Consider the following 11,898-nt stretch of genomic DNA (forward strand, 5'->3'; position numbering starts at 1 on the left):
CAGGCTAGGGAATGGGTGCTACGGATTGGTCGGTGATGAAGTCATAGGGGTCAGGAAAACTGTCCTCATGCACTGAGTCTGCCTCTGAGTGGGGGCCACAGGACCAGTTGAGTCATGAGTCATGGGTCCAAATGGGGTCAATCAGTTGTCAGAATGTAAAAGTCTGAAAAAATATCTTAAAAGACCCATCTTAGGGTCTGCAATAGTGATGTTATCTATAGGAGCAATTGTGGAAGTCACAAATCTTGTGACCTCTGGCCAGCAGTAAGGGATTATAGAAACTATTCCTGCATTGCCAGGCATGGTGGCTCATGCCTGTAATCCCAGCACTTTGGGAGGCTGAGGTGGGCAGGTCAGGAGTTCGAGACCAGCCTGACCAACATGGTGAAACCCCATCTCTACTAAAAATACAAAAACTTAGCCTTGCGTGGTGGCCGGTGCCTGTAATCCCAGCTACTTGGGAGGCTGAGTCAGGAGAATGGCTTGAACCTGGGAGGCAGAGGTTGCAGTGAGCTGAGGTCACGCCACTACACTGCAGCCTGGGCAACAGAGCGAGACTCCATCTCAAAAAAAAAAAAAAAAGAAACTATGCCTGCTTTTTAGCCGAACTTAGGTCCCTCCCCTGATCCTAATCTCATAGCCTTTCATTACTTTTACAAAGGTGACTTCAGTCCCTGAGCAAGGAGGGGGTTGGTTTTAGGGAGGGACTATTATCATGTCTCATTCCAAGTTAAACTATAAACTAAATTCCTCTCATAGTTAGCTTGGTCTGTGCCCAGAAATGAGCAAGAACAACCAGCATGTGAGGCCAGAAGGAAGATGGAGTCAGCCATGCTAGATTTTTCTCAGTGTCAGAAAATTTGCAAAGGTGGTTTCAACTTTCGAGGTGTGTTCCATGTATGTCAATTTGTGTGTGTGTGTGTTTGTGTGTGTGTGTGTGTGTGTGAAATTGGGTCTTGCTATAGTTCCCAGGCTGACCTCAAACTCTTGGGCTTAAGTATTCCTCCCACCTCAGCCTCCCTAGTAGCTGGCGCTATAGGTGTATACCACCACTCCTGGGCGATTTTTCTTTAAAAAACTAAAAATAATTTAAAAAAATGAAAACCTAAAACCCAGTCAGTGCAATCCCTCCTCTCCCCCACTCTGAGTGGCTTTGTGGTAAAAAATCAAATTTGGCACTTTACATCATGGGAGCTAAGGGAAAGGGCACTGGAATTCAAGTCAGGAAATCAATCCTTTAGTTCCTAACCTACCAGCTGTGTCACTTTTCCAATTAGTCACAGGCTTTCCATTTCTCCAGTGTAAAATCTAAAGCCTTTAATGGGGAGATACTGCTTGGTCTGCCCTCCTGCTGTCTTTCCATTTCCCTGTTCTATGAATTGTCCTGTTAATTATTTCACGCTAGCCCACTAGCCACCTTGCTATTCCTGTATATTACAAAAGAAAAAATTACAACAAATTTAGTTTAAAGATCCAATTGGCTTTCATTTGTCATTCCTGACTTGGGTATATAAAATAGAATGAGTATTCCAATGAGCTTATCAGAGGAGGTTGGCTTTACAGGCAGAGAAGGGCTGAAGAAAGCAGAAACAGGAAACAAAAAGCAGATCAGTCACTTCAAAGTTACTTTCCTTATGGGTTAGAACAGAGAAACTTCCTTATCATGCCAGCTCAGGTAAACTAGGACCCTTCTGATTGGTTGCTGTGAATCTCCTCTTTTTGGAAAATAGGGCTTTTTCAGAGTTCAGTTGGATTATGTCACTTAACACAAGAGACTACATTAGGTTTTGTCTGGTCTGCTGGGGCCTAGTGCAGGAGGCTAGTCCAAAACAGTAGCCTCCCATAAGCTTTAACGATGCCAAATCAGTCTTGTCTCAGGTCCTTTGCGTATGTTGCTCTTCTTTTCTGAAATATTCTTCTTTCTGATATTGCTTAGATAGCCTTATGACTCATTTCCTTCACTTTCTTCATAGCACTGATCTGCAAGTTGTAGTTATTTATGTGTGGTCTGTCTCATCTGTTTGATGAAGGTAGGAATCCTGTCTGTGTCTTTGACCATCACATTCCCATGCCTGGCAGAGGCAAGGCCTCACCTAGGTATCTTTTGAATTAATTGGATGTTAAGATGCTCTCTCTTCATCTACTGCATAACTCTTACAGAAGGGTTGGTGGTTTCAACTCCACCTCTAACAAAGCATTTGTTTGTCATGAGTACTAATTAAATAATGATGCCTGATTTACTTGTATTCATATATTCTCATTCTGAGGCTTTATGCTTCCTGAAGCAAACATATTGTTTTTAGTGTAGCCCAGAACAATCTTTAGCACCTTTTCCAATCTTACAAGTTTCTCCCATTTCCATTCTCTCTTCTCTCCCTACATTTCCCCTCTTCCCAACCCTCCTTTACCTCTCCCCATCCCTGTTCTTGCCCTTTCATCCCTCTCCCTCTCCCTCTTTCTCTCTCTCTCTCCCTCTCTCTCCCTCTCTCTCCCTCTCTCTCCCTCTCTCTCTTTCTCATTCTCTCTCTCTCTGATTTTTAAGATTTATTCTGGAAGTGTCTGCTTATTCCTGTTCTCCTTTTTGGGCCAGAAAACCAAAGCTAACTAATTTTCTCAAGGTCATATAATGATTCATTTGCTGAGTTAGGACTAGCATCTTCTAGCCTTGGCTTCCAGGTAGATCACATATCTTGCTACCATGCTGCCTGGCACACTCTTAAATTACACTGGCTACACGTGAGTGAAACTTGTTATCCTTGTGCTGCTGTTTCACCACTGATATTTATTTTTCATGATTGATCCAAAAGATTGTGGACTTACTATAAAATTCATTACCTGGTCCTTATCAGATATTTGGGTCAGTGATGCTTTCTTTCGGTTTCTCAGAAAGGTCTCAGAACTTTGTATTTTAAAATGATACTTTATAAAAGTATTTTTAAAGGTGCTTGATGTTCTCTAGAATTACACTTCTAAAATGTGAACTAGTTTAGTCTGTCAGTTCTGGAGCAGAAACACTTTCAACCAGAAAGGAAGAAATAGCTGTTCCATTTAGAGTAATGCTGCCGGAATATAAGAACGTGGGACTAGACAGCCTTTAGTTCATCCCTTTATTACCAGGCAAGACTGTATGTAACCTAGTGTTCTTGATGATATTTTTAGGTAGAAAGTGTTATGGTTTTTTACTGTTACTGAACCAAATGTAATGTTTCAAATAGCAATAGCACAGCAGTGGCACAAACAATAGCAATATAGTCAATGGATACATTGCTTATCCATGGGGCTCAAAGTATTTCCTAGGTATACATATTCACAAGCTCTCAAAATAGATATTGGATGTACATAAATTGTTGCCTATTTGCAAATGGTGTTCAGAGATAGGAGGAAATTAGCTGACTTGCATGTAGCAGAGATCGTTTGGGTTTACCAACATTCGTTTGATCTTTTCCCATTGCATTGGGCACATAATTAGGCTTCATTTCCCAAGCTCCCCACTAGGCATGGCTCTATGACCCAATTCTGGTCAGTGGAATGTTAGCGTAAAAGCTGTGTGCCATATCCAGGCCCAGGCTTGAAGGAGCATGTTGCCCCTCCACACTTTCTTATCCCCTTTCTGTTGACTGGGTGCAGGCAATGGTGAGACCATAAGGGATGGCAGAGCCTGGGTTGGAAAGAGCTTGGACCCTGAATCACCACCCTGAGGAGTATTGCCTGCTGACCAGACTATCCTTCTCAGACTGTTATGTAAATGAGAAGCAGAGCCTGTTGACTTTAAGAGATGATAAAGTTTGGGGGTCTCTTTGTTACCTCAGTGAAGCCTATCTCAGTTAATTACACCACTCCAGATTGTTTAGAAAGTCAGCAATAAAACTTCAGCCTTCAGAAATAGAATTAAAATTAAGCACATGATTTACCAGAACACACTGCTTAGTGCTTTGACAATAAGTCGAGATTTTAAAAGAACTCCAGGCATAGCTCTGCATTTACAATCAGTTAGAAGCACAAATTTGCAGAGTCACAGAGTGGCTAAAGACCAAAAATGTTTTTGTCTATACCATTAAGCAATTGATTTTGCAATTGCATTTGAAGTAATCTGCTAAGCCCAAATGGGAGGTTGTCATTTAAAATGCACTTTTCCATGAGAGTTCCACAGATATGCTCAGAGTTCCTTTAATCCTGCCTTTCTTTTCTCCTCAGGCTTACTAAAATACAAGTATTTCTTAAACCAACAAAATAAGAAGTCGATTAAAGGCATCTTTCCACTGTTTCAATTCTGAAAACTGCAAGCTTCTTTGTTTTTTCTGCAGAAGTACCAACAGTACCTATAGACTCTTTCTGTTTCTGGATGCTTTCTGTATCTTCCCAGTTTCAGTTCTAGGGTGCTTCTAATCTTATATTACCATTATTCAGTCACAAATATTTATCTGCCAAAATTAACATAGTAATAATAATACTTTTTTTTTTTTTTTTAGAGTTCAAGGTCTTGCTATGTTGCCCAGGCTGGAGTGCAGTGGCGATTCACAGGTGTTATCATAGTGCGCTGCAGCCTCCAACTCCTGGGCTCAAGTGATCCTCCTGCCTCAGACTCCCAAGTAGCTAGAAATACAGGTGTGTGCCACCATGCCTGGCTCATAATGATTTTTACATATGCATTTAATTCATTTAATAAGTTTTAGTTCCCTTGGATCTGAAATTTGGTTGTTTGGTGACCGGGGCATACTGATAAGCTGTTGAACTCCTATGGATCAAATTTGCACAGAGACACCCATAGGAATGAATTATTTATCTTCATTGTATCCTCCCACTTCCAGGTAAAACCACAGTGCTACATAGTTAAAGGGTTCAGTTGCTTCCTATTTTTTCAGTTGCTTGTTGCCTTAATTTAGGTCTCCAACATGTGATCTACTTGGGGCAAAACCAATACAGGATTCACTGGGAGTCTTTCTTGTGTAAACCACTCATTATATGATTTGTGGAATAATGAACACAGTCCGGATATTGGACTGTGTTGTTTTATATTATTTTTGGTAAACTTTAATTCATTTATCCTGAGGGCTCAAGTGTTCAAAACGTTATAACTTTTCCCACTCAATTGCACTTATGGAAATTAATGTTAAATAAGATATATTGAAAATCACTCTGAATCACTGAAATGCTATAATTTAATGGTGATTAACTGTCATAATATGAAAAATCATTCACTCACCTGTATGTTGCCTGCAGCCTTAAATTTAAGGAATATTACCTGTAGTGGGCCTTAAAGGAGATCTCAATATTCATTATCTAAAGAGAAGGGCATAAATTATGCTTTGCTATTAAATAAGCATCAAGATAACAGAATAACCAATTTTTCTTGTATAATAAAATTGTTGCCACTACTGTGATAAAAGAGGTTCAATTGGGTCAGGAGTGGTCCTTTTTACATTGCTCAAGAACACTAGAAGAATTAAAAATTTATGAATTACCTCCTAGAAACAATGATCTGGGACAGACACGTAATAAAACACTCACTCTCCTGTGTCCTCCTAAGCCGCTCCATGCTGCTTCATTTTGTGATCGTATTAGTGCGACAACTTTCTGAACCTCTAGAAACTGTATTTTGGCAAAGATGAAAATTTATAAACCAAAAGATGTCTTATTGAAAATCCAGAGGCAGACGGTGTAAAAAGGTAATGTTAAAATGTCAACCAAATAGAAATCTCATTATGTATGTTCTGTATATTTGAAATTTTATTTTATTTGGATCACTGATAAATAGAAGCAAAAAAAAAAAAGTGAAAGAAGATATGGTATCAAAATCTCATACAATTAAATGTCTTTCTGGGTGAAATTGCATAAGAAATACCATATAGTTATTTTTGTATGAAATCTAGTAGCATAAGCTGCCAAAATTACTTCTTAAAAGAGCTATCTCTAGTTCTGAAAAGTCATTTGTTAATGTTCCTTTGACTTTTCAGATACTTCTAAGTCTTTGTTTTTGTTCTTTTAAGAGTATGTTAAAGCACATGTATTTGTGTAATATTTAATGCTGGACAATAATTTATGTGAGACTGGTGATAGATGTAACTTAGGTTTAAGGGATGTTGGGAGGAAATTGGGGCTTTTAAACTGTAAATAGCTACAAATTGTGTGTTTCCTAAGTATTGGTGACTTAAATGGATGTTTTCATATAGAAAGGTTTTTGTTTTCTTATCTAGTGACCCTTTTCCTATTATTGTTTTCCACCGATGGCCTTTCATTCTTCAACAATGAAACACAGGAGAACAAACACAATTTCAAACTTTCCATTTATCTGTTTTTGAGCTAGATTGACTTCTAGTTTAGTAAAGGTAATGGAAGTGTGATTGCTCAGGTGAAACATTACCATATTGGCATTTTCTGCTTTCTACAATTTCCTGCATTTAAAGTAATTTACTGAAAACTAAGCTTGGGAGGAAAAAATGCCCAACCACAGTTTATTCTAATAGAATATAAGTGACTAGAATTTCTAAACTCTTTAGTCAGTGAATCCCTAAATATTGACATACATCATCTATAGAAAGCAGCCAACAGATCTGTTGAAAGGCTCATGAAGGAAACAGTGCCTTGTAGCTTATAATTGTTAGAAATACGTCAGCTGCATCAAACTGACAGGTAACCTTAATGTCATATTTTTCTGTGTCTTCTCAGAATGAGTCTTTTTTTCCCCTCAAATAAGTCAACTGATTTTTAATTAATTCATTAATTTATTTTTATATAATCCTCCTCTGGGTAAGCAACTGATTTTGAAAGAATAGCATAGATCTTTTCTGATGCAGGACAAATGATCTTTTTAAAATGTATCCTTAAAGGGTATCATTGACCATAAAAAAAGAGCAGTCGGCCGGGCGCGGTGGCTCACGCCTGTAATCCCAGCACTTTGGGAGGCCGAGGCAGGTGGATCACGAGGTCAAGAGATTGAGACCATCCTGGTCAACACGGTGAAACGCTGTCTCTACTAAAAATACAAAAAATTAGCTGGGCATAGTGGCGCATGCCTGTAATCCCAGCTACTCAGGAGGCTGAGGCAGGAGAATTGCCTGAACCCAGGAGGCGGAGGTTGCGGTGAGCTGAGATTGCGCCATTGCACTCCAGCCTGGGTAACAAGAGCGAAACTCCGTCTCAAAAAAAAAAAAAAAAAAAAAGAGCAGTCTTTGGATTTTTGTCCTTTCAAACCAGAGACTGGTCATGCAAAATAGGTTTCAGAGGCAAAGCCAATGAGTTTACGTTATTCTTAAGTCTGGTGGAGGGTCAACATGTTAACACTGTGAAACAAAAGAGGATTGACCTTTTCTAAAGATATGAGTTAGGCCCTGCTTAGTCCATTCGGGGTTTCTATAACAAAATTTCTTAGACTATTATGAACAACATAAATGAATTGTTCACAATTCTGAAGGCTGGCACCAAGATCATGGTGCCAGTAGAGTCAGTGTCTGGTGAGGGCTCGCTGCTTCTTGCTCCTCCAAGTCTCTTTTATTTTACTTACCTATTTATTTTTTGAGATGGAGTTTCTCTCTTGTTGCCCAGGCTGGAGTGCAATGGCACGATCTGGGCTCACGGCAACCTCCGCCTCCCAGGTTCACGCAATTCTTCTGCCTCAGCCTCCTGAGTAGATGGATTACAAGCACCAGCCACAATACCCAACTAACTTTCGTATTTTTAGTAGAGATAGGGTTTCACTGTATTGGCTAGGCTGATCTTGAATTCCTGACCACACGTGATCCACTCACCTCGGCCTCCCAAAGTGCTGGGATTATAGGTGTGAGTCACCATGCCCAGCCCAAGTCTCTTTTAGAAGGGCATTAATCCCATTTACCAGGGTGGAACACTCATAACCTAATCACCTTCCAGATATCCACCCTCCCAACGCCACTGCACTGGGGATTACATTTCAACATATGAATTTGGTGGGGACACAAACCTTCAGGCCATAGCAAGACCACGTTCATTAGACTTACCTACTTTGTAGGACTGAGAGAGCAAAGCAAACTGCTGACTGTGTGGTCTCAAGATGTGGCCATGGTGACTGCCTCTTCGTCACTTCTGCTTTGCAGTCACCTGTCCTCCAAGACACAGATGAGGAGAAAATGAAATGTTAAAAGCTAAGGGGGAAAACACAGACTTGGCTTTCTCGCTCTGTCACTCAGGCTGGAGTGCAATGGTGTGATCATGGCTCACTGCAGCCTCAACCTCCTGGGTTCCAGTGATCCTCTCACCCCAGCCTCCCAGGTAGCAGGACCACAGGCACACACTACCATGCCTGGCTTACTTTTCATTTTTATTCTTGTAGAGTCGGAGTCTCACTCTGTCGCCCAGGCTGGTCTCGAACTCCTGGCCTTAAGTGATCCTCCCGCCTTGGCCTCCCAAAGTGATTATAGGCATGAAACACCACTGTCCTGCCTGAATCAGTTTTATTTAAAGCCATCACCATCAGATGTGTGTATGGTGCACCAAAATACTGTTTGTTTGTTTTTTTTGAGTCAGGGTCTCGCTCTGTCACCCAGGCTGGAGTGCAGTGGCATGATCTTGGCTCACTGCAGCCTCTGCCTTTTGGGTTCAAGCAATTCTCCCACCTCAGCTGGGATTACAGGGGGCACGCCACCATGCCCAGCTAATTTTTACATTTTTAGTAGAGACGAGGCTTCACCATGTTGGCCAGGCTAGTCTCTAACTCCTGACCTCAGGTAATCCACCCACCTCGCCCTCCCAAAGTGCTGGGAGGTGTGAGCTGGGATTACAGGTGTGAGCCACCATGCCCGGCCAATACTTTTAATTTTAAACCAAAAACATAATCAATAAACTTTTGAGGACTCAGTAGTGTTTCTTCCAATAAACATTTATGCAGTTCAATTTTTTTTATCACATTCATGGTAGATTTATTAGTTGTTGTGATTCTTTGGTTAAGTATTTATAGAAGTATGGAAAATAATGAGGCCAGTGTTTACACGATTAACACATTCGGTAGTTCAATTTTGAATAGAGAAAACAATCTTGGGCCCACAGTTCCAGGATAAGAACACAGATAAACTGTATCAGAGCTTTGCCATGATGAACAAAGCACCATGCTTTTGTACTTTGATCTTCAATATATTCCCTGCCATATTAATCCATTATGTAGAATGTCCATATATATTATCTCCTTTAACTCAATCCAGACAGGGCAAGGGTGATTACCTTTGTTTTATTTAGGGGAAAATGGGCACTTTGATATATGAAATGACAAAGCGTGTCTGCATAGAGGTGGAGCCAGCACTTCCCACCACAGCATTCATCCAACGAGCTTGTTCTTCTTCACTATCCATGGACTCATCTGGGATCTTAACCCTTTGGCTTCTAAGAAATCACTTAGCAAAACCCATAAACAAATGTTAATGGACTCATGGTGGTCTAGAGGGCCATTCTCAGGTATTATGTATTTTACCTCATCTACCCTACTAGCGGCTTTTATAGTGGGTGTTTCACCAAAGCATGAAAGATAGTTTTGTGCTAGCAGGATAATAAAACTGGGCTGTGAAGCAAGAAAGGAGAAATCCATAAAAATTCTAGTGTCTATAAAATTTTATTAGATAGCATAAGAACTGTGGGAACTATTTTTGAAAGATCCTCATGATTAACCTAACTCTTAATTTTGTGACTGGACCTGGCCTTGCCTTGGAGCTAGCCCCAGGCTTCCTTGTCTCCTGCCTCCTCAGTGCTGAGTAACTCAGTGCATTGACTCCCACAGAACTGGACTTTGGCAGATCTGTTTCCAAAGATCTCTGAAGGTGGGGTGCATCTGAGTCAAGATGCTTCCTCTGGAATGGAGTTAATTCTGGATATCTTAGGGACATATCTGGATTCCAATCTGTGGAATGTCCACGATTTTTACTTTTTTTCTTCCTCTTACCATTTCTCTTCTCATTAAAACATCCTATCATGAAAATGGCCATACTCCCCAAAGTAATTTACAGATTCAACGCTATCCCCATCAAGGTACCAATGACCTTCTTCACAGAACTCGAAAAAACCACCTTAAACTTCATATGGAACCAAAAGAGAGCCCGCATAGCCAAGTCAATTCTAAGCAAAAAGAACAAAGCGGGAGGCATCACACTACTGGACTTGAAACTATACTACAAGGCTACAGTAATCAAAACAGCATGGTACTGGTACCAAAACAGAGATATAGACCAATGGAACAGAACAGAGGCCTCAGAGGCAACACAACATATTGACAACCATCCGATCTTTGACAAAGCTGACAAAAACAAGCAATGGGGAAAGGATTCCCTGTTTAATAAATGGTGTTGGGATAACTGGCTAGCCATGTGCAGAAAGCAGATGGACCCCTTCCTGACACCTTACACTAAAATTAACTCCAGATGGATTAAAGACTTAAACATAAGACTTAACACCATAAAAACCCTAGAAGAAAATCTAGGCAAAACCATTCAGGACATAGGCATAGGCAAGGACTTCATGACCAAAACACCAAAAGTATTGGCAACAAAAGCCAAAATAGACAAATGAGACCTGATCAAACTCCACAGCTTCTGCACGGCGAAAGAAACAGTCATTAGAGTGAATCGGCAACCAACAGAATGGGAAAAAATTTTTGCAGTTTACCCATCTGACAAAGGGCTGATATCCAGAATTTACCACGAACTAAAGCAGATTTACAAGAAAAAAACAAACAAGCCCATTCAAAAGTGGGTGAAGGATATGAACAGATACTTTACAAAAGAAGACATACATGAGGCCAACAAACATATGAAAAAATGCTCATCATCACTGGTCATTAGAGAAATGCAAATCAAAACTACATTGAGATACCATCTCACGCCAGTTAGAATGGCGATCATTAAAAAATCTGGAGACAACAGATGCTGGAGAGGATGTGGAGAAATAGGAACACTTTTACACTGTTGGTGGGAGTGTAAATTAGTTCAACCATTGTGGAAGACAGTGTGGCGATTCTTCAAGGACCTAGAAATAGACATTCCATTTGACCCAGCAATCCCATTACTGGGTATATATCCAAAGGATTATAAATCGTTCTACTATAAGGACACATGCACACGAATGTTCATTGCAGCACAGTTTACAATAGCAAAGACCTGGAACCAACCTAAATGCCTATCAATGATAGACTGGACAGGGAAAATATGGCACATATACGCCATGGAATATTATGCAGCCATCAAAAACAATGAGTTCGTGTCCTTTGTAGGGACATGGATGAACCTGGAAACCCTCATTCTCAGCAAACTGACACAAGAACAGAAAATTAAACACCGCATGTTCTCACTCATAGGTGGGTGTTGAACAATGAGAACACATGGACACAGGGAAGGGAGCACTACACACTGGGGTCTGTTGGGGGGAAATAGGGGAGGGGACAGCAAGGGGTGGGGAGTTGGGGAGAGATAGCATGGGGAGAAATGCCAGATATAGGTGAAGGGGAGGAAGGCAGCAAATCACACTGCCACGTGTGTACCTATGCAACAATCTTACGTGTTCTTCACATGTACCCCAAAACCTAAAATACAATAAAATAAAAAAGTCCATGGTGGCTCAAGCCTATAATCCCAGCAGCTGGGGAGGCTAATGTGGGAGGATTGTTTGGGACTAGGAGTTCAAGGCTGCAGTGAGCCATGATTGTGCCACTACACTCCAGCCCAGGCAACAGAGCGAGACCCTGTCTCAAAAAACAAACAAATTTCATCAGGTAATTAGGAGTTGGAAAGAGAAGTTAGAAGAGGGGAAACTAGCAATATTAAGCAGTATATGGTCCTGATATCTAGGGCTGGGTGTCCGGATGAAGAACGTTCAGAGAAGCTATTATGGAAGAGGCAGTAATGCAACTGAGCCTTAGTGATTGGGTAGGGTTAGGATAGGCTGAGA

Source organism: Aotus nancymaae, unplaced genomic scaffold, assembly GCF_030222135.1.
Source record: "Aotus nancymaae isolate 86718 unplaced genomic scaffold, 86718_ANA_hifiasm-v0.15.2.pri h1tg000067l, whole genome shotgun sequence".
NCBI classification, from domain to species: Eukaryota; Metazoa; Chordata; class Mammalia; order Primates; family Aotidae; genus Aotus; species Aotus nancymaae.